Raw genomic sequence first — 24,716 nt, forward strand, 5'->3', positions numbered from 1 at the left:
GTGTTTTTAGCTCCTATCCCACCCTGAGGAGTTTACAGCCCTTTCTACCTGCACAGTCATTCCTTTGTGCCTGGGGATATTAGGCATAACCCTGGTCTATGAAATTATATAGAGTCAGGGCTGACGTTTTTTTTTTTCACATACACTGGAATCAGGCAGGAGATGGGCTAGTCCATATTAAAAAAAAAAAGAAAGAAAAAAAGGTGGTGAAAAAAACCTCTTGTGTTTTATTTTGAAAGTCGTGAACGGAACTTGAGTTGGCTGAACGCGCTTGTTAAAGCTGGGCTGCTTCCCTGACTTAAAGCTGCTGCTCGGCAGTGGAGCTTCAGAGCGCCTTTGCAGCTCAGGAAAGTGGAAGCAGCTTCACGGGAATTTTTCTGTTTACAGCCCCAGCAGCCGAGCGGTTTCTTTTCTAACACTGAAATTGAAACGTGGGACCGTGGGAAATACACTGACTTCGGAATGACTGATGACTGATGATCAAAGAGTGAGTAAAAAGCCAACCCTTTAACACCGTTTTTCTGTTAAACGCACGTGCTTCATGTAAAGCATGTTTTCTGAAAAGGATTTTTTTTACTTTACTAATTTTTATTTTTCTATCATTCGTTTTAGTCACAGGGAATTCCCAGGATGAAATAAATAAATAAAAATAAAAAAATCTAATATTAATAACAAATGCATAAAGCTTTAAAGTCTCAGTTAAAAATGTTTTAGAACTTAAAAAAAGCATTTTACAAATCATTTTAAATGAATATTCCTGTAATTACAGCAATTCTTTTTCTCATTCATTTAAAAAAAAGTTTTATTTATTTCTCTTTTTTTATTTTTTTATTTTAGGCCTCCACAAATAAGTAGGTAAGTACATATCTGCAATCAGCTGGGTCTATTTTACTATTTTTTTTCTTGCCTTAGTTTTTACCTTTTAAAACAAGACACCACTAGACACCTTTCTGAATAATTTTGTTACATTTATTTTTTAAATGAACAACAGCTCTTTTGTTAATTGCTTTTGTTTCTTTCTCTTTATTTGCTCATCATTGAGTCTGGGACCACAGGTTCCACCCCCTTAAAGACACAGGTTTTTCTTGTCACTTGGCATGACCACTACATACAGTGGTGGAGCGGGGAGGGGGGCTTACTGGGCTTAAGCCCGGGGTCTTTTGGAGTGTAATTTTTTCATAGTTAGATGCCTGGCTGACAACTGTATAAAGAAAAAAACTACACACAATATTCGAAGCACATAGTGCACACTGTGGGAATTTACGACTGTGCGTAAATCCCCCCTAATATTGGTATGATCCGAGCTCAGGCACTAAGCGGGGCGGGGCAGCTGCTGCCTGCGAGTCCGCTGTTGGAGAAACGGAGCTAGGCAGACAGAGGAGAACTGAAGTTTGACCAGGTACCAAAGCAAAGCATTCGTACTGTACAAATAATGTAAATATGACGGTGTATCACGAAAGATTGATATCAAACTGATCACTTGACCCATATTATGTTACTCGCTCTTCAAGTGAATCAACAAATGGCGAAATGAAAAGCCGAACAACAACAATGCTGTTTCTTTAGAGAGTCTCAGCTTACATGTGTGTTTATTTCATATTTTCAGTTGTTACCCTCCACGGCTAAATAAATCAGTTTCAGTAATGTACTGATATACAAGAATGGACATAAGGAGCGTCTTTCAAAGAAAAAACTCTGGTAGTATTTTATATATTATGCTTTGAATGTTGTTCAGTATATTTCTATGCAAAACATGAGGAACTTCATTACACAGCAGTATATTCACAGTTTAAACCAGATACTTACCTACACTTTATGGAAAACACAAGAACATTTTTTTACTGTACAACATTAATTTAGAGTAAACTTGTTTTGTTTTGGATAAATAAATATTGAAATATCTTTTGAATTAGTTAAATGTCAGAATAAAGAGAGACAGAGCTGTCTATTTTTATCACTTTCATCAAATTTAGCAGTACATGTACACTAAGTTTGTTAATTAATAAGAAAACTCCAGACGATTCCATTCTGAGCTGAAGAAGCTTCTGATAAGTTAGTAGAGTCCATGTGAGTAAATTGGTGGCACACCTGTGGATGCATATAAGGCAAAACACAGAGCCTGTTTCTTTGAAATGGGAAAATCAAGAGATGTCAACCAAACACCAGAAACAGAACTGTGGAGCTCCATAAGTGTGGCTCAATTTTGAATACAATTTGGTGCCATTTACAATTAAGAAATACAGATAGTTTCTCTCTTTACTCTTAAAGTTAACAAATATGTTTTTTATATTTATCAATCTAAAAAAATAAACATTTAGTCCAATTTGATGTTAAAATTAAAATTTGATCTGAAGAGTGTGTAAATATCTGGTTTCAACTGTATATTTGATTATTGTAAGCACAAAGAGGAACAGAGAGGGAGAGAGAGGGGAGATGGAGAATGAGGACAGAACAGAGATGGAACAAGAGCAGGTGAGACACACATGTTAGTCAAATGGTTGTTTACCAAAAGTATCACCGTATCATAGGTCCTCATGTATCTCGTACCTAGTGTTTCTTTTTAGGTTTGCAATTTTTCAAATTCTACATTTATTAAGTTATGCAGGCTTGTTTGCACAACAAGGCTAAATAATTATATAAACTTTTCTCAATCTAAATAGTGTACTTTGGTAGAATTAAAAAGTGCAGGTCTACGATGATTTTCAGTGCTACTATCATCTAGTTCTAGTTCTGATTCTGTCTTGGTTAAATCCCAAGTAGTCCTGATTTTGAACTGTTGTAGTCCTGTTTTAATTCCGGATCAGTTCAGGGTCTGGTTGAATTGGGGTTTAGTCCTCGTGTCTTGATACAGCCCCGACTTTGTTCTGCCTTGCTGCTTAATTAAAAAACTAGTTTAAGGTGTCCTGCATATGTGATATATTTTTTTCCCTATATGAAGTCATCTTTGAACAAAACTCAAAACTACCCTTTAGGGCTAAGCCCCAGGTGTTTCAAATGTCTGGCTCCGCCTCTGACTACAGACATAGTAAAATGTTCAAAATAAAGTCATCCACAGGCAAAATTAATATAATAATTCCTTAGTGATGTTGGTCAGCTACTGTAGACCCCAGAGAGGTCTGTCTCCTTGTTAAACATAAACAGATGGTCATGCAACTCTAGTAATATTCTCATCTGGGATTTGGTGGAAGTGGTGCATCACAGTCACTGAGCAGATGAAAATCCGTTCACTATAGCTGTGTGTTACAGCTGGGATCATTACATTGCAAAATTAAGTTCTTTCCCCCATAACTTAATTTTTTTAGAATAATAAAATATTAAGTGATTGTATTAAAATGAGCAGAAGTGTGGTATAGCCTAGGTGTCTGTGAAGGTTCTCAGTCATCCAGGTCATCGTAGTCAAAGGAGCTTGCAAAGAATATAGCCTAGGGTTTAAGGTGGGATTTGGCAGGTGTAGGAGATGTGCAGTGGAGCATGGGAAAAGGAATCTCTTACAAATGACAGATGTAAAAATGTATGTTTTTAGTTCCAGTAGATTTTTCTTTGTGCGCAGGCTGTGATCAGCTGATCTGTGTCACAAAGAGCCATTATTTCCTTTGATAATAATGTCTTATCTTCCTCTCCCGTCCTCTCATTCTTACATTTTTTTTTTTCATTTTTGGGTGTCACACTTTAATGTTTTTTTTCCTTTCCCTGATATGTACAGCATTTTTACACAGCAAAATTTCGCTTTTAAGACATCATGTGTGGCATATTGCACAGAACTAGAGATACACTGATTTAATTTCTCTGAAAGTGTGACCCACTGATACGTATTTTTGCTAATTTTCTATCTAACAATTATAACTGACAACCTATAGAAGCACAAATAAACTTGTTTTCATAATAACATAAATGATTAAACTACAATACAAAACAAAAACCAGTATGTTACTTGAAAGAAATATAGAAAATTTACTGAAAATTAGTTGCTTGGGCGATATGACCCGAAATTCATATGTCGATATTTTTTAGCTGGATGGCGATATACGATATATATCTCGACATTTTGTTTTTAAGCCATAAGTTAAGAACAAAAAGAGTTCTTAGTCAAAACTGTGTCCCAGATGTCACACAGGCACTTTTATTAACATACAGCTCGGGGCGGTCTGCCTCTCCCCACCGCAGGGAAAAGGGTAACACCACCTGGGTCTGGGTGCAGTTCCCCCCTCCAGGGGCAAGGGTACCTAGACCCGGTTCGTAGAGTATGCTTGGGGAGTGTGATCGTGTGTACAGCGTCTCTTTATGTCTGTCTCCATGTTGGTTGAGTGTGGAGTAAGTGCATATGAGAGCATAAGGGTGGGGATGGATGTTTGTGTCTGTGTGTGCCTGTATGTCTGTGTCTATATGTCAGGTTGGGTATCAGACGTCACCTCTCTGGGGACATCTCAGGCCCTCCAAGGTTTGGAGGCCTATCTCCACCCACCACTTCCCCTGCCGGTGGCGGACTCCCTCAGACATCGGTGCGTTGGTGGTTCTTTGTGTCTGGGGGTGGGCGTCCGGGTACACACCGGCTCACTCCTTGGCGGCCGCTTATCGGGGCCTGGAGCCTGGGGCTCGCTCGGGCCACTTCGGAGGTGGGGTGCCCCCGGCCTCTCGGCCTGGGGCTCGGTCAGTCGGGCACAGCTGGCTGCCGGCGGAGCTCACGGGCGCGTCACTGCAACTCCCCCTGGCTTCTGCTCCGCGGCTGCTGAGTGAGCCCTCATCTGGGACTCTCCTCAGCTCTTACTGGGACAGTGGCGCGGCTGCCCCTCTGTTGGTCTTCCTTGGTCTCTTGTGTTCTGGGGGCCTCTGGATGTCTGGAGTTTTGATCTCCTCCATACCTGCTTCATACCCTGGAGGACGGGGCTGTGGCCCCCCACACTCCCTAGCAGATCGTTACATGGAGAAACCTTTGGAATGCAAGCATGCTGATCCACACAGGTATGCACACAGGTGTACACACGGGTATTCACAGACGCGGACTACAGCTTTCTTGGCTGCTGCCTCAAAGCACATTGTACGCTGTCTATCTTGCGTGCTGCACAATATCGTTTATTATTTAGTATCTACTGATATCTACTGCTAGCTAGTTTGTGATGGTGCCCTTTTTTTTATTATGTTGCTCTTTGTTGTTTGCTTTCTCTTCTGTTTTTTTTCTCCATACAGGTGACCCAGGTGTTTTTTTTGTTTGTTTTTCTTTCTTTCTTCTCCCCCTTCTCACCGTCTCTTCTCCCCTTTGGTTTTCTTTCTCTCCCTCTCTTTCTTTCATTCTCTCTCCCTGTCCTATCCCCCAGTCATGTCTGTCCCGTTTGTAGCAACTGAATAATAAAATAAATTCATAATTATAATAAAGGTCAATCAAATGGACCAATATGGCAAGGCCATGATGATCCACTTGGTAAAATAAATCCGCTTGGCATCTTTCTTGGCCTTAAGACAACAATTCTGATGGCTAAAGATCCAAACGGGACACAAAAAACAAAAAAAACCCAAAAAAAACATACAGCGTAGATGTACATGAAGAAATTACTCAAAAATAAATTATCAGCATTTATTAAATAATAATGCTCCATAAATAAAAGAAAACAATGTTGTCTTTGTGCATAAAAAAAAAAAAGCTCACAATTGTGCAGTCAAAATGTAAACTAAAAGACGCTGAGCATAATAACAAAGACAGATTTCACAGCTGCTCTATTCCCAAGTTCTACTGCGTGACTGACAGGCTGGAGTTTGAAATCTGCTTCATAACCGTGTCTCTTAACAGGTGCCATTTATGGTCCTTATACACACAATACGGTAATATTACGTTGAAGCACAGTACGTATTACTCCGCGAGGCTCCTGACTATGGTAGCCATAATGCTTCAACAATGCATTAAGCAGTGCGACTTCGTAGCTTACCAAAGTCGAACTAAAGCATTTATTGACAGATTGCTGAGCGCTGTGTACCACATAAAATCGGTTCGCGGTCAGTAAGCACAACCAGAATTCATACATAAGGCACACTGTCGATTTTTGAGAAAATGAAAGGATTTTAGGCCATGCATGTCGTTAGCGCGGTTAGCTCGCTAACACGTCGACGCTGAACAGCCGCACGCACGGGGCGGTCCGCGGTAAGTCGTTAATGGAGATTTGCTGTGTCCATCTTGTCGTTGCCTGCAGGTGAAGCAATAGGGGAGGGGGAGTTGTGTTCAGTGAAGGAGAGGCGAGGCCCAGTAACGTTGCATAGTGACAAAAGTGGATGAAAGAGAGGCAAACTTGCGGCTCCACAAGTATAATTATAACGTAACATATACTATATCGATATAAACGATATTGTCACATCTTATATCTCGTATGAAAATATATCGATATTTTTAAAAAACTCGATATATCGCCCAGTCCTACTTTACCCCCATATGACATATTTTACCTCGCTAAACTTAAGCAGGTGCAGGAGATTTCTATAACAAAACAAGTATCAGTTACATCATTTTTCAGTAGGTTTATAACTTCACCAGATAAGAGGATTTGTCTCTATGTCTCCATAATTGTTCTCATAACTGCTTTGAACATTTGCTTATACCAAGGCTGTTGGCTTGTAGGTTGTTTGCTGATTTTGGATAGCTTTACCTTTAGCTACTTTCCTTTTTTTTTTAGCTTCTTTAAAGTGTCAATGTTCATGTGGGTGAGGTCAATTTAAAAGTCTGGTTAGATTTGTTGTAGGGCTGCTCAATTAATCGAATTTTAATCACGATTACGATCTGGGCTTTCAACGATCATTAAAAATGACTGAGCCGATTATTAGCCCCTCCCTCGTTTATCCGCGACACCTTAAAGGCCGGTCCAAACCGGTCGTGGCGCAAAAAAGGTTGGAGACCGCTGATTAAGAGGACCCGAGGGAAGCTCGGAAAGCTAAGCAGGAGTTATTTGGAGAGGAGAGTGACTGCTGTAACAGCCACTATGGTGTGGTGTCCCTTTAAGACACCCAAGTCGAGGGTTGGTGTCATCAGTGTGTGCCACTGGTCTCTCTGCTCTCTCTCTCTGTGATGGTGTGGACATGTGCTTGCACGCTAGTACATGAGGAGGGACGGATTTTATGTTTTACCTCTCCAGACACCTTTGTTTGCAACGTTATGGGTTGTACGAACACTGTGCGCTATGTTTGTTAAGCTGCAGCCGTTCAACCGGGCTTATATGGTTGATGAAGAGAAGGTATATTAAAGAACACACTGTGGAATCCCCAACGCCAGCGTGAGTGTGTATTCTTTTGGCTACCCTGCTAGGTGTTTTGCCGCCTCCTCTCAACCACTAAACGCAACCCGACGTTACAAAATGGCGCCCGAACATCTTCTCTTGGACCTCAGTATGCAGTATCTTCGAGCAGTTGATGATTGGTACATAAAAAGGTACGACGCGGCAAAGTGGCTGTCCGCCATGTTTCGCGGGAACGGACCAGGCTGGCCTGGACGAGGACGTCGGGAGGATCAAAGGGTCGCGGCGGTGCATTTCCATGGCAGCGGCTGGAGCTGCCCCAGCGTGGTTTGTGGACTGTGGCGCCGTTCTCTGTTTGGCCTCTTCGTCGTGGCTCCATTGGATGCGCGTGGACCTGCGTTTCCTGGGCGTGGGTTCGATGCAGCTTTGCCATAGTTCCTGAATTTGAATTTTTTTTCTTATGTATTTCGTATTGGTTACTGTTGTAACATGACTGTTGTTTGGGTTTTCTACAGTACTTTCTGGTACTGTTTTCACATATTATGCTGTCTGTTGCAAGTTTGTGAAGTAGAAGAAACGCAATGAAAGAAAAAGGGAATTTCATTCTGCAATTGTCCTGGCTATCCTAAGTTTATTTTCTTTCTTTAACATTTGTTTAAATGGACATTCACCATGTGGGACACTGTCATGTATGCCAGTTTGTCAATATTGCACTGTACATTTCCCTGTTTTGGTTTTAACTTCTTATCCTGCTGACCATGTATGGAGGCTGGTTAAGTCTGGACTGTACCAATGCTGTACAGGTGTGTAACAATTCCTCCACGACCTGCTTACTACCTAAAGTAGCTATGTGTGGTGAAAGGGGGTAGCGGGAGGAGGGTCACCTGGGTCCGGCTGAGGGCAGCCTTTGTTTAACCCGGGGGGAATATGTAACAGCCACTATGGTGTGGTGTCCCTTTAAGACACCCAAGTCGAGGGTTGGTGTCATCAGTGTGTGCCACTGGTCTCTCTGCTCTCTCTCTCTGTGATGGTGTGGACATGTGCTTGCACGCTAGTACATGAGGAGGGACGGATTTTATGTTTTACCTCTCCAGACACCTTTGTTTGCAACGTTATGGGTTGTACGAACACTGTGCGCTATGTTTGTTAAGCTGCAGCCGTTCAACCGGGCTTATATGGTTGATGAAGAGAAGGTATATTAAAGAACACACTGTGGAATCCCCAACGCCAGCGTGAGTGTGTATTCTTTTGGCTACCCTGCTAGGTGTTTTGCCGCCTCCTCTCAACCACTAAACGCAACCCGACGTTACACTGCGTTGGTTGAAAAGAGAGGTAAAAAAAAAAAAACTTCAGTGGTGTTGCACACTATTTTATATTATTTTTTAAAGTCATTGTTAACCCTTTAAAGCCGGTCAGAGCAGCACGCTCCGTTTTGTGTAACTATTTTTAAATCCCTGTAGAACCGGAACCGCGTAAGCTAGCGCAATAATTTGTTTTGCATATGAAACCGGAGGAGTTGTACTTACATCTGATGCCATCAGCTTGTCCTCGGTCATGGTTTCCTTCCACATATAGCTTTGCAAAAATTGCATAAAAAGCGCTTGCAGGAACAAAAGCATAATATTCCAGAAACACGCTTCGCCGATCAGCTGTTCTTAACACTTCCCACCGTGAAACAGACGTCAGCGCGAACTATCACATGTCCGCCATTTCCTGGCCGAAACCGGAAGTGACGTCATTTTCGCGGAAATGTAGTTTTTTACTTGTAGGCCTTAAAAGCCTATACTGGTCATGTTTGACTTTTCTGAATAGTTGCTGGGATGCTTAGAACTCGAATTGCACTGCTGGAAATAGTTTATTTTGATGCACATGCTGTTTTCTTTGCAAATTTGCATCATAGGATTGTTTTTTGTTTTTCCTGCAGTATATAAAAATTGGTGTATCTCCAAAATAAAACTATGAACACACTCAAAATAAATTTCCTGTTGTAAACTATTTTTTGCAACTTTTTTGTATTTAAAGTTTTGAGGGATAAACCTCTTAAATTTCTCCAAGTAATATATGTAAAAAAACAAACAAAAACGATTAAAAATTTTTTTTTGTAGTTTATTGCACTTTTTTGCAATTAATGTAGTTACTATGGACTTAATGCATACATATTATTAAAATATGGGCTATAACAGTTGTATAGCAACTTGAAATGCTCCCATAAATGGCACTACAACATGTAAAAAAATAATATAAGCTCTGGCGGACTTGGTTCTATAGTAGGTCTTAAAGGGTTAAATAAATATCGTCAAATAATCGAGATCTCAATTTCAGTGAAAATAATCATGATTATCATTTTTGCCATAATCGAGCAGCCCTAATTTGTTGTTATGAATACTTTTGTGGCATTCCCCATATGGTTTAATTAGGAAAAGTTTGTATTTTCTCACAGTAATGGTGTGTGCACACCGAACGCGATTGACGCGAACAAAAACGTGCCAGACGCCCCTAATTTGACGCGTGCACATTCGCACCTTAACGCGTGTCCAACACAAATCAATCGCGCGTCAAAATTGCATATTTTGACGCGCGTGAACCGGAAATGTCGGAGGAATGTGGGAGGAAGTTGTGCCATCGAGTAAAACGTTATCAGTGCTTGCTGTACATACAGTGGGGCAAAAAAGTATTTAGTCAGCCACCGATTGTGCAAGTTCCCCCACTTAAAATGATGACAGAGGTCAGTAATTTGCACCAGAGGTACACTTCAACTGTGAGAGACAGAATGTGAAAAAAAAATCCATGAATTCACATGGTAGGATTTGTAAAGAATTTATTCGTAAATTAGGGTGGAAAATAAGTATTTGGTCACCTCAAACAAGGAAAATCTCTGGCTCTCACAGACCTGTAACGTCTTCTGTAAGAAGCTTTTCTGTCCCCCACTCGTTACCTGTATGAATGGCACCTGTTTGAACTCATCATCTGTATAAAAGACACCTGTCCACAGCCGCAAACAGACTCCAAACTCCGCCATGGCCAAGACCAAAGAGCTTTCGAAGGACACCAGGAAAAGTATTGTAGACCTGCACCAGACTGGGAAGAGTGAATCTACAATAGGCAAACAGCTTGGTGTGAAAAAATCAACTGTGGGAGCAATCATCAGAAAATGGAAGACATACAAGACCACTGATAATCTCCCTCGATCTGGGGCTCCACGCAAGATCTCATCCCGTGGGGTCAAAATGATCATGAGAACGGTGAGCAAAGATCCCAGAACCAGGTGAATGACCTGCAGAGAGCTGGGACCAAAGTAACAAAGGTCACCATCAGTAACACACTACAACGGCAGGGAATCAAATCCCGCAGTGCCAGACGTGTTCCGCTGCTGAAGCCAGTGCATGTCCAGGCCCGTCTGAAGTTTGCCAGAGAGCACATGGATGATACAGCAGAGGATTGGGAGAATGTCATGTGGTCAGATGAAACCAAAGTAGAACTTTTTGGTATAAACTCAACTCGTCGTGTTTGGAGGAAGAAGAATACTGAGTTGCATCCCAAGAACACCATACCTACTGTGAAGCATGGGGGTGGAAACATCATGCTATGGGGCTGTTTTTCTGCCAAGGGGACAGGACGACTGATCCGTGTTAAGGACAGAATGAATGGGGCCATGTATCGTGAGATTTTGAGCCAAAACCTCCTTCCATCAGTGAGAACTTTGAAGATGAAACGAGGCTGGGTCTTCCAACATGACAATGATCCAAAACACACCGCCCGGGCAACAAAGGAGTGGCTCCGTAAGAAGCATTTGAAAGTCCTGGAGTGGCCTAGCCAGTCTCCAGACCTCAACCCCATAGAAAATCTGTGGCGGGAGTTGAAAGTCCGTGTTGCTCGGCGACAGCCCCGAAACATCACTGCTCTCGAGAAGATCTGCATGGAGGAATGGGCCAAAATACCAGCTACTGTGTGTGCAAACCTGGTAAAGACCTATAGTAAACGTTTGACCTCTGTTATTGCCAACAAAGGTTATGTTACAAAGTATTGAGTTGTATTTTTGTTATTGACCAAATACTTATTTTCCACCCTGATTTACGAATAAATTCTTTACAAATCCTACCATGGGGATTCATGGATTTTTTTTTTTTTCACATTCTGTCTCTCACAGTTGAAGTGTACCTCTGGTGCAAATTACTGACCTCTGTCATCATTTTAGGTGGGGGAACTTGCACAATCGGTGGCTGACTAAATACTTTTTTGCCCCACTGTACCTGTGGGTGCAGCAGCAGGAGCTCAGGGAGCCAGGAGAAGCAATTGGGGATGGCTCTGCTGCAGAATAAGTTGGTTCTATCAAGAAAATATTAAATGTTAACAGGTTGAATACAATAATCATAGAGAAAGTATATACAGTGGTCCCTCATTTATTGCAGCAGGGGTTCTCAGAATAACTAGCCCCTCGCCACACACTTTATACACTGTTTTCCCCACACACGAACATTAGTCACAGTTCTCACAAGTTGTTTGTCAAAGTACAAACCTTTGTAGATTGCAAAATGTTAAAGTATTATTATGTCACGTTTTGCGACGAAATGATCACCAAATTCATTGCGACTTGCTCACAAAATTCATAATAATGTTGTTTATTTATAATAACAATTCTGTTATAAGTTAATATTGTAATTAGAGTTGATATCAGCTATTTGCTAATAGGTCAGTATTGGACTGTATAACAGCCGAAATATGAAAATTTAAAACAGTAGTGTTCTGAGTTTTGAGCTTTTCCACTAGAGAGCAGTGTGCAACTTTCCAGTTGACAACACTTATTCGGAATTACCAAAAACAGAACAGCTAGCTAATCTGATTCGAATCGTGCAGAGTGTAAGCAAGTAATCTATGAACTGTTCTGATAATCAAACAAGATTATTTTTAAATTGAATTGTGTTAGTAAAGACTCATAAATAACTACATGTAACAAATGTTGGGCAAATCTGTTTATGGTTCGTGTGTCTAAAAGAAAAAAAAATTGCCTGACATATTGGATTTTTGATATCACCAAGTATCAGTGTTGGGATTGGTTTTAAATCTCATACATCAGTCATGTTCTAATTGGTATTAAGTCCAGTCCATTCCCAGTGATCACGAGAGGAAACACGAGACTGAGAATATTTGGGAAATTAATTTATCTAATTTGTCAGAAAATAAATTATCTATCTATCTAAATGTCTATATTACAAGTTACACTGAAATGCTTTTTGAAATAGAAGAACTAAGGGCAAGGAAAATGTAATTATTTTTACATTTTTAAATTTTTTGCTTTAGAAAGACTTATCTGTAGACAGTGCTGCACCAGAAGGAAGAAGAATTGAACTTTGTTTTAGAAAGTACTTGAAAAGAGGGAGCATGCAATGGACACGTGATGAACTATTTTTTATCTCATAAGAAGCCTGTTTGTGTGCTCTGCAGTTGATTTTATTTTAGGCAAAGATTTTGCAAACAAATGTCAGTTAAATGTAATAACTGGGTAGTGTAAGTTGCACAAACCCCTAGTACTCAGTTACAGTAAATGTAGTTCGCAGCTGTGTTTAAATACATAAGTACTTGTGTAAATATATTGTAGTTAGTTACAAGTAGTTGTTTACCTTTTCAAACGTATGTATGGAAACTTAAATTGTTGTTGCTAGCCTCCTGAACTCATCTAAAGTGTACGGGTCTAAAATTAAGTGTGAGGCATGAGTTCTTTGGTACTTTTTTTCACCGGAAATGACCCTAAATATCAGTTTTCTGAGAAAAGGAGTCTTTCAAAGAATTTCAGAGAAGATTTGATGTCACACAGTGCTACTGAAGTTACTGTCGCCGATGAAAATTATGACGCCATTATGATCAGTTGGGCATTCACAAAGATTCCTTGTATGAAGAATTGCTCCTAGAGCTGAAATTCTTAGAAATTCTTGGAGTTATAAGATTTTCTAAGAATTTGACCTTAAAGCTGAGACTGTTTCTTGTAGCAGAAATTATTTGCAAACCATCTTAGCCCTTGGGAGAAACCGTTTGGTGAGAAAATGATGACTTGTTGGAGGCTTAGGATTTTGTTTTAAACATTTTAGAGGACTATTTTTTTATTTTTATTTTTTTGCTTGTTTGTTAAGCCACTTAACACTGACCTATGAATTATTCAGGTGTAAAAGCTATCAAACTCAAGGGATCAACTAGTTTTGTGTCTACACAAAACAAAACGTAGTAGAGATTTTTATTTTAAATTGTATTTTTAGACACGTTGTTACTAGTCTTGAGAGCATTTCTTTAGTTAAATCTACAAAAAATGCCCTCAAAGTAACACCGTTTGACAGGCATAAAAAATTATTATTTTTGTACCAGCAAGGTGATTCCCAAAGAGCTGTTAGCCAAAAACATGGCATATGTCAGCATGGTGTGCAGTGCAAAATGGAAAAATTGAAAAATCCTAACAAATGACATGGGACCTGGGAGATGTATCTTGCCCTTCAGTTGAGGCTGTAGTTTTAGAAATGGTCTCAATGGGAGGTTTGCTGCCAAGAAGCCAATCTGAGGTAATCTGAGACCAAATTACTCACCAACTGGACTTGAAATCAATGGTAACAGCTTTTATGGGGTTATGAATCCAAATTTGGAATTTTTCGTTCAAGTCGTCATTATGTATGGAAGATGTCAGGAGAGAGGTACAACAGTGAGTATCTACGCCCATCTGTAAAGCATGGGTGTAGCAGCTAGAACCCTATATCACACAAGAATGACACAATGTTCCTCTCCCAAAAGTCAAACTTTTTCTCAGTTTAAACATTTGATATGTTTTCTATGTTCTATTTTGAATGAAAAATGGCTTTATGAGATTTGCAAATCATGGCATTCGGTTTTGTTTTTACATGTTACACAGCGTCTCAACGTTTTCCAAATTGGGTTTGTAGATAGCTAATGACGTTAACATTAAGTTGTTTAACAGTTGTGACTTGTGTCTAAAAAAACATCCTAAAAATACATCATGTGCAGATGTTTTGACCCAGCGGGGGTCATTTTAGGTCAGGAATAATTTAATAATAATAATTCAACTCTGCTCCAGGGAGAGGGATTTATACTATGAGCTGTATTAGGAAATACTTGAGATTTTAGTAAGGAGACACTGACTAAATAGATTGTGCAGAAGCCTTAAGGAAAAACAGTAGTCTTAATCATGCCATCAGGTACCTGCACTGTGTGAAGCTTTTTTTTTTTTTTTAAACTTATATGCCCCACTGTGAATAGTAGTTGATATGCTCCCTTCCAAATGTCTGCTCTCTTTGCTGCAATTCAGTCTATTTCTAGGCTTTTGTTTTTTCAGATTTGCTAATTTCTTCTAATCTAATGCATCTAACAAATCTAATCTACCACATCATGTTTTGTCATTATACTCCTATAGATATATGGAGGGTCGATTAATCTTTGTTCCCAGTTCAGGTAGAAGATCAAATACCCAAACTGGCAGTGGAAAATTAAAAATGAGTTAAACCTTATTAAATTTGGGCTTAATTATCTGGAAAGCTATTTCAGCAGTATTTCCGTATTTCAGCAGCTAGCATGCACCAAACAAAGGATGTGGGTTTTAAGAAAGTATTATTTTCTAAGTGACAGAAAAATGCTAACGTTCTAACAGCTCAAAGAACACATAAGCTGTTATTGTGTAGTTTCCCTTGGAGAGAAAACTTCTTCACTAAGAGATGGAAAAAAGACATAATGTAAAGTAACAAAAGGACTGACCAACTGTAAATTTAATGCTTAGATGTAAGGTCCTTGTTCATTTTAACATCTTGCAGTACAAGTTGAAGTATAAGAATATTTTGTTGTTCACATGTTCACTGAAAGAAATTTGGTGAAATTTGCAATGAAGCCCTGTGTTTGACTGGAGCAGAGCAGCTGTGATGTTCATGATCAATATTAGGGTATAAATGTAAGGTAATGAAGCTGTATAGAAAGTAGACCTACTTTTTAGATTCCCTTTGGTTTTTCTGGTTTTTGTAACAGATATTTAAGCATTATTATGGCATAATATGAGGTTCATTTAGCTTGACAAAAAAAATTACCTGGTATAAATGTCCTCCAAAGACCTACTTTTATCTTTTACTTCAGCATTTACCAGAAAATGTTTTAACATTAGTATCTATACTTAGGCTTAAGTGACTAATGTGTATACTTATGCTTACTTTTCTTTGGTTATAATGTGAAACAGTGAAACAAAGAACAGTTCTGACTGCTCTGCTTGTGTTTTGCCAGTTTGATTTTTGTCAGAAAAAAATAACCCTAGGATTTTTTCAGCATTATTATATAAAACATTCTTAACATAGAAGCCATATCCCAACATTTGAGACTGGAAAAAACAAAGCAGATGCACCATAAAAGACAAATATTCGCATCACACTAAAAGACCCTTTATAGCAGGCACGTGCGGGGGGGGGGCTTGAGCACCCGCCCCTTTCCTGATGGGTGCCCAAAGTGCCCTTTTGTTGAGGCAACTTATAAAATTTTTTTTTTTTTTTATGTGTGTGTGCGTGCGTGCGGAGTCCTGTCTGTGCCCCTCAGCAATAATATTTAACTATTAATCACAGTTTTGCTAAATAAAAGGATCTGGCTTGCATCAGCCACATGATCACATTTAACCAATGATCGCCCTTGACGGCAGAACGCGCTGGTTACGAGCCGGGAACGAGCTCACAAAAAGCACGCGCATTTTTAGCGGTCCGGAGCTGTAGGAGAAGCTAACACAGCAGAGTGAAGCTGACCCCCCACCCACTTGAAACGTAAAGGCAAATAGGCGGAGCGGTTAGTGCTACGTTTGTGCAGATTTGTGCAGGTAAAATTAGCGTTTGTGCTGCTACGGTTTCCGAGATATTAAACTTTATTTTATAGGTCATTCAAAGGTCACCATCCCCCCAGACTGCTCCAAAACAAACCAAAATGGTCTACTTTTTTAGTGCTACGTTTGTGCTGATTTGTGCAGGTAAAATTAGCGTTTGTGCTGCTACGGTTTCCGAGATATTAAACTTTATTTTATAGGTCATTCAAAGGTCACCATCCCCCCAGACTGCTCCAAAACGGGCCAAAATGGTCTACTTTTTTAGTGCTACGTTTGTGCTGATTTGTGCAGGTAAAATTAGCGTTTGTGCTGCTTCTGTTTTAAAGATATTAATGAAAATGTAAAGGTCAACCAGCCCCCCCACATTACCCAAATCCAACAAAAGTGGTATCAAACGTTTGTGCTACGTTTGTGCTGGTTTGTGCTGCAAAGATTTTCGTTTGTGCTGCTATCATTTTAAAGATATTAATAACAATTTCTAGAGGTCATCAGAGGTCAACCAGCCCCCCCACATTAATTAAATCAAACAAAATGGGTGTCAATCAACTGTGCTACGTTTGTGCTGGTTTGTGCTGCTAAAATTTTCGTTTGTGCTGCTTCTGTTTTAAAGATATTAATGAAAATGTAAAGGTCAAAAGGTCAACCAGCCCCCCCACATTACCCAAATCCAACAAAAGTGGTATCAAACGTTTGTGCTACGTTTGTGCTGGTTTGTGCTGCAGAAATTTTTGTTTGTGCCGTTATTATTTTAAAGATATTAACAAAAATTTTTAGAGGTCAACCAGCCCCCCCCATATTAATGGAATCAAACAAAATGGATGTCAAACGTTTGTGCTGGTTTGTGCTGCAAAAATGTTTGTTTGTGCTGCTAACATTTTAAAATGTTTAATAAAATAACGTCTTGATGCGTGCTTAATCATCCAGGTAAGTAAATCCCAAAAGGTTGATTCTGTTCATCTGGACATTTTCAGTTGGAGAAACGTTTCGTCACTCATCCAAGTGACTTCTTCAGTCTCAGCTGACTGCAGGTTTCCCCAACCTTATAAACAGTACATTTGCATAGTGAAGGAAACTAGCGCCACTGAATGAACAATGTGCCGGGGGGTTAATTCCATGATTGTTAGTATGCAAATTCTTAGGACCATTGATCAATGACAACTAATCAAAGCCTATTGATCAATGGCAGTGAGTACCATTCACAGAAAGTGGGGAATGGCTACAATCACAGCATTGTAGGATGGCGAAAGATGTACCCTTGGGCCCCCCTTCTCGATCCAGAGATGGTCAGCATCCTGACAGCCCGATGTACGAAGCTGTCTCTCAGTCTGCTGGTTCTGCCCCGGAGGCTCTTCAGTATCCTTCCTGATGGCAGCAAACTGAAGACGCTGTTGAAGGGATGAGTGGAGTCACCTGTAATGGAGACGACCTTCCAGATGAGGCAGGTGCAGTAGATCTCCTGGGGAGGGAGGCAAGAGAGGTCCCCACAATGCTCTCGGCTGCTCTCACTACCCGTTGTCATTTTTTCCTGCAGAACCCAATGCAGGAGTCATACCACACAGTGATGCAGCTGGTGAGGATACTCTCAACTGTGCCTCTGTAAAAGGTGCTCATAATGGGGGTTGAATCTCTTGTGCTTCTCAGTTTGCAGAGGAAGTAGAGTCACTGTTGGTCTTCTCCACATTCAGGGACAGGTTGTTGTTGCTGTACCACTCTGGCAGATGGTTAACTTCACCCCTGTAGTAGATCTCGTCGTGGGTCAACAGAGTGAAGAGAAGGGAGCTCAACACACATCCTTGGGGAGCCCCCGTATTCCGTGTTCTTGGGCTGGAGGTGTTGCTGTTGACCCATACTGTCTGCTGTCTTCCTGTCAAGAAATCTAGCAGCCCGTTATACAGCAAGGTGCTGATCCCCAGCAGATCCAGTTTGTGAATGAGTTGCTGGGGAATGATGGTGTTGAATGCTGAACTGAAGTCTATGAACAGCACTCTGACATATGAGTCTCTAGTGTTCAGATGTGTGAGGGCTGAGTGAGGGGCAGTTGAAATTCCATCATCGGTTGAGCGTTTTGACCGGTATGCGAACTGAAATGGATCCAGGTTGGGGGGAAAGCAATAATTTGATTTGATGCATGACTAACCGTTCAAAGCACTTAACTTAATAATGATGGAGGTGAGTTTGACAGGACGGTAGTCCTTAAAGCAGGAGATAGATGACTTCTTGGGTTCAGTAATGATGGTGGAGAGATCTCCACACACTGTCTGGGGATTGTGTCACCACGGTCTGTAGAGTGGGCTTGTAGTCTGTGATGGTTTGTATTCCTTGCCACTGCCTCCAAGTATCTCTGCTGTCGCTGAAGCTTTGCTGTAGCTGATGCCACGTGACAGGTTTGCCCTTGCTGTTCTTAGACTCACCTAATTCCCGGCTCTGAAGGCTTGCATTTTTCAACTTTAGGAGCATTTAAACCTGACCTGTGAGCCATGGTTTCTGATTGGCCCAGACAGTGATAGTCCTGGTCTCTGTGACATCATCGATGCATTTTGGGATGTAGGCAGTGACAGTTTCTGTATATTCCTGAAAGTCTGTGGTGTTGTCGTGTGTGGCGGCCTGTGGTGGAAAAGCAGTGCCTCTGAGGACCCTTCTGGCCACACCTGTACCTGCTTACGAACTGGTTTGGTGACTTTGACCAGGGGCCTGTGGGAACCCATGGCACACCTAGATTTCTGCCTGTACTGACCCTTATGCAAAATAGGTGGAATTAAGACAGTTCCAAAAGCAAACACAACTGATCAGTGCTGAGAGTGGTCCTGTTGCTGAGGTTGGGATGATCCTGTAATCTCTTATGAACGACCTCCAACGCTTCTATGACTGGGATGCAAGTGAAGACAGATGTAACATCTCTCTCTCACTGTACATGTACTGTTTATAAAATTAGGGAAACATAACCTGCACAAACAAAATAATTTGCAGGACAAATGTTTGACATCAATTTTGTTCGATTTGAAGAAGGTAGGGGGGGCAACTTCACTCACGGGTGTTTATAAGGTTGGGGAAACCTGCAGTCAGCTGAGACTGAAGAAGTCACTTGGATGAGTGACGAAACGTTTCTCCAACTGAAAATGTCCAGATGAACAGAATCAACCTTTTGGGATTTACTTACCTGGATGATTAAGCACGCATCAAGACGTTATTTTATTAAACATTTTAAAATGTTAGCAGCACAAACAAACATTTTTGCAGCACAAACCAGCACAAACGTTTGACATCCATTTTGTTTGATTCCATTAATATGGGGGGGCTGGTTGACCTCTAAAAATTTTTGTTAATATCTTTAAAATAATAACGGCACAAGCAAAAATTTCTGCAGCACAAACCAGCACAAACGTAGCACAAACGTTTGATACCACTTTTGTTGGATTTGGGTAATGTGGGGGGGCTGGTTGACCTTTTGACCTTTACATTTTCATTAATATCTTTAAAACAGAAGCAGCACAAACGAAAATTTTAGCAGCACAAACCAGCACAAACGTAGCACAGTTGATTGACACCCATTTTGTTTGATTTAATTAATGTGGGGGGGCTGGTTGACCTCTGATGACCTCTAGAAATTGTTATTAATATCTTTAAAATGATAGCAGCACAAACGAAAATCTTTGCAGCACAAACCAGCACAAACGTAGCACAAACGTTTGATACCACTTTTGTTGGATTTGGGTAATGTGGGGGGGCTGGTTGACCTTTACATTTTCATTAATATCTTTAAAACAGAAGCAGCACAAACGCTAATTTTACCTGCACAAACCAGCACAAACGTAGCACTAAAAAAGTAGACCATTTTGGCCCGTTTTGGAGCAGTCTGGGGGGATGGTGACCTTTGAATGACCTATAAAATAAAGTTTAATATCTCGGAAACCGTAGCAGCACAAACGCTAATTTTACCTGCACAAATCAGCACAAACGTAGCACTAAAAAAGTAGACCATTTTGGTTTGTTTTGGAGCAGTCTGGGGGGATGGTGATGTCATCAGCAAAAAATATAACTTTTAATATCTCAGATACTGTAGCAGCACAAACGCTAATTTTACCTGCACAAATCAGCACAAACGTAGCACTAAAAAAGTAGACCATTTTGGCCTGTTTTGGAGCAGTCTGGGGGGATGGTGACCTTTGAATGACCTATAAAATAAAGTTTAATATCTCGGAAACCGTAGCAGCACAAACGCTAATTTTACCTGCACAAATCTGCACAAACGTAGCACTAACCGCTCCGCCTATTTGCCTTTACGTTTCAAGTGGGTGGGGGGTCAGCTTCACTCTGCTATAAAAGCATTAGGGTTAGGGTTACCCACTGTGGTTTATGCCACAGGTGGCCTGAATTAACAGCATTATACCAAAATCATTTTTATATGTCTGTAATGGGTTAATTTATTAGTATATTTAAGCTCTTTAAGCAAAATAATATTTAACTGCTTAAATGTAATTGTTGTCATAAAAATAGAAGAAAATAGCAGAGCACATTATTATTTTTTTGATGAAGATGAACCATTATTTACTTGCATTCCAGAACAGAAACATTTAGAGGTTGAATGTTATGCTTGAGTCGTTTCTGATTCACAGAGAAGACCCATGTATCTGCTGAAATTTAGGTATAAAAACATTAATTAATTATGTTATTTGCCTAATAAATAACAATACATTTTTTGTTTTAAACAAGTTTTATATTTCTATTATTATATTTCTATTTTTTCCTCTATGTTCTTATGGTAGGTGCTGTAAAAAAATTGTTAAGCACTGTACAGTACTTGTATGTAACACATAAAACTTAACATTTTTCATTTCATTTAGCTTACAAATCGATACACTTATGCATTTTTCTGATGACTGTCCTCCTATAGATGATTGAACAGTATCTAAAGCTCATAGAGGCCCCCAAAACGCACTTAATTAATTTCAGTCATGCTTCATACAGCAACAGGTTACACTAAAAAGCGTAACACTTTTAGCTTCAGCTTTTGAATTAATACTGCACATAACAGTTTGAGTCAGAGCTTGGTCACCTGGAGACGGTCAGAAACAGCCAAAGTCAGGCTGTATAGATAATGAAACTGGACTGAGTAAAAACATAACCAAGAGATTAAAAGAAGCTTGCAATTTTAGCATAGTAGTATTTGTTCACAGTGTTTTTTTTTAAACACTATGTTTTAAGGCAAATGCATTTTATAATAGTGTTGTTTGAATGAAATAAAATTGGGTCTTGATTCAGATCAGTTCAAATTAATTTTGGGCTATATAACAAAACTTGAACTGTATTATAGCCCTAATATGCGTATCTATGAAGCTTTGTGCTTATAACAACATGACTTTCAGGTTTGTATATTTTTTTTTAAGGCAACAAAAACTATGACCTCCAGTCAAGACTTTTCCATCAGTGGCATTGTCTAAAATGCTTCCTTTTATTACATCTCTCATGGTATTGTCATTGTACTTGAATGGCCGTTAAGACTTTTGACTGACAAACATGCTCATATCTTTGGCTACGTTCACACTGCATCAAATCCGATTTTTTTTGACCCTATGCGATTCATATCCGATCATGGTATGACAGTGTGAATGGCACAAATCCAATATTTTCAAATCCGATCTGGGTCACTTTCGTATGTGGTACTGAATCTGATACATATCTGATGTTTTAGAAAGCGACTGCTGTTTGAACGGTCATGTCGCATTAAATCCGTCTTTTACGTCACTGACACAAGACAGACACCAATTATCAGCTCCGGAGAAGCGCCCGAGAAGACATCGCGAACGCTTCTTGGCCATCCAGCGTAGATGTCAGTGAAACTGTTGGGAAGACAACGTTGGAGAAACGTGAACATTGTATTTATACTGTATAATCTGCAGATTCTGGCAGAAATCTGCAACTATCCTTTGAAGCACCGCTCCTCTAAAACAGCAATAAGGATAATTATTAGGTTATCTACATTATTATGTAAATAACAAAATAACTTAAAGCAAAAATTGGGAAACGTAAAGTCGAAGTCTTTATATTAAGGTCCATCAGTCAAACAATATTGTTTGCTCTGGGTCTAAACAGAGCGCGTTGTGTGTGACATCTTCTTTTGCGAATGCGGGCCGCTTTAAGCGTTCACACTAGAGAGCGTTTGCATATCGCATTTTATTTGTAGTGTGAACAAGCAGACAAGAAAATCGGATTTGATCAAAAAATCGGAATTGAGCATTAACACCTGCAGTGTGAACGTAGCCTAAGTAGATGTTCATGAGACATGAACCTCAGCATTCCCATGTCATGGTCCGTGGGGGTACCTGGAGGGTGTCTCCTTCTGTGGCTGATGTACCATCCCTTTGGGGCGGGGACTTCGGTGCTTCAACTGAGCCTAGTAAATGACGTTTCCCTTTGTGGTTTTCCTTGTGTGACTTAGCTCTCGGAGTAATTTCTGTCTTCCCTTCGTACAGCGGAGTTCCTATCCTGGTTTTCACCTTACGGGGACAGTCCCCGCCTCCCAGCCAACCCCCACGCTTCTGCTTGGGACCCTCCAGACGCTTTCCACGGACCTCTCCCCTCCCCTCAGTGATTCCAACCCGGACTGGCACAGTAAGGCGAACAATTCTCCAGTTCCTAGTTATCTATGCTCCAGTTTTCCCTTCAGATTATAACTACCTCCTCCTCTGTTACAGAATATTTCCGCGGCTTACTGACCTCCTCCCCGTCCCTACAACTAGCCTGATTGGCCCCCCCCTTGTCGCGTTAGGTCGCTTTTACGATTAAAATTCATTGTAAGCATTCCTCGCCCGTGTTTGTCTGCATTTTTGGGTCCACTTTCCTGATCGAACCTGATGGTTCATGACATCCCACTTAATCTCAGAGGCTTATTGGCAACCCACACATACTGAACATTATTGGCTGATTTAAGAAAGAGTTTTTTTTTAACCATCGGTTGTACCAAGGTCGATGTTGTTATTTGCTAAGACAGCATAACATTTTTCATTTTTACATTATAGCTGTAATGAATATTTGACAGTAAGGTATTAAATTTTACAAATTCAAGTTTTCAAGTAGTGCCTACACAACCTATTCTACCTCCAAAAGTGCAAGTGTATAATCTAATGTAACTTTTGGAATTAAGTGAGCTATTTTGCATGTCTTTTTGCCATTTGGTTTATTGGTTTCCCAACTGCTATAGTAATTTTGGCTTACTTGGCTGCTTCCCATTGCCATTGGTTAACAACATTAAGGGAGTTCTTCTCTGTAACTGCTATATTTCATTTTTGGATTGCTGATATCATGTCTTACTTCGGGATAAATAGAATGGGCTTCCATGAAGGTTGTGCCAGCCATAAGCATATGACGGGAAAGCCTAATTAATTAAAATTTTTTGTCAGCTGATTATATTTTTCAATTTTTTATTATTATTTTTTTTAACAAAAGAAGCTTTTGCTATCAAGCTTCCCCGCAGAATGGCTTTCATTGAATCCTTTCTTTAATGAATGTATCTATTTCTTGTTTAATATGTTCATTTGTAATAGATTCATTCAGATTTGGTTTATATTGTTTTTCATGCAGCCACACGATGAGGTTCCGTGCAGGTCATGTTCGTGTCTGTTTTCGTCACGCCATTTGGTTCACAGTTTCCATGCATCTGCACAGCACTCTGTTCATAGTTATTCCTTTCAGTCAGGTTAGTGTTTTTCCAGTTTAGGTTTTTTGTTAGTTGCAGTCTCTGTCCCTGTTATGTTTTGTCTACTCCCTTTTGCATCAGCCCAAATAAAGGCTCACTTTCAGTTTAAGTTCACTCCCGTCTCTTCGCCTGTGTTCGCGCCTGGGTCCACCACACACACTCTCCACACGCTGGCCGTGACAGAAGCCCTACATTAAGGCGCCAAACAGTTTTCCTTGGAAGTGAGTCCAACTGAATTGTCAGAAAAATCGTGTTATGATCTGAGACATCCGCTACCCCAATTCTACAGTCTAACACTCTATGACATTCTTCCTTTTGCATTCTTGTTTAATTTTTGCTAATACTCTGGCTCTTTTGATTGGATTTCCCAGGCCGTTAAGCAACATCAATTCCAGACACTGTGACATAGTATACTGTTGTGGAAATAAAATGATCCTCCACCACTGACCTCAAAAACAAACAAAACCTAAACCAAAACATGGTAGAACAAATAGATGAACAATTAAAGAGAACTGTAGAATTCAAAACTCGAACAACATTGCAATATGACTCCCAATATGAGGTAAATGACACACCCCCACACAATGATGAGAGGGAGAGCCTCACTGGAAGTGAGGGCCCTCTCTTAGAATCCGTGAGAACCCCGATCTGAGTCACACTCATCCTATCTTAAGTTGTTGGCTACCTCAAGGTATAGCAATTATACACAACTTGAACTATGAAGAACATATTAATTATTCAAGAGAGCCAGATACATATTTGGAGTGATTACGTTATCTGCCCCTACACTGAAATAGTTTCTATAAAGTCAAACCCTTCTCTGTTTCCTTGTAGTTTGTCGCGCACTCTCTGAATGGCTCCGTTGTTGCTTCTCCGGGTCGCGGGTTGCCATGGTGACGCTTGCTCCAGTAGAGACATAGGGTCAAATCCTCCTCTTTCGTGTGGCTCCTCCACCGTAAATCCTCTCCGCTGC

General features: G+C 40.3%; 1 long non-coding RNA gene across 1 annotated transcript in view; it reads left to right on the top strand.

Moving 5' to 3' along the window:
• The first annotated feature begins 329 nt into the window (after positions 1-329).
• The window catches only part of LOC146692672 (uncharacterized), a 37,777-nt gene continuing 13,390 nt past the window's right edge, over positions 330-24,716 (top strand). The window contains exons 1-2 of the long non-coding RNA XR_014915267.1: positions 330-487; positions 838-855. This is a non-coding gene — a long non-coding RNA (uncharacterized LOC146692672). The remainder of the gene's footprint in view (positions 488-837; positions 856-24,716) is intronic.

This window comes from Copadichromis virginalis, linkage group LG15 (assembly GCF_057382275.1).
Source record: "Copadichromis virginalis isolate Kocher_CV1m ecotype Utaka linkage group LG15, C_Virginalis_male_GT1.1, whole genome shotgun sequence".
NCBI classification, from domain to species: domain Eukaryota; kingdom Metazoa; phylum Chordata; class Actinopteri; order Cichliformes; family Cichlidae; genus Copadichromis; species Copadichromis virginalis.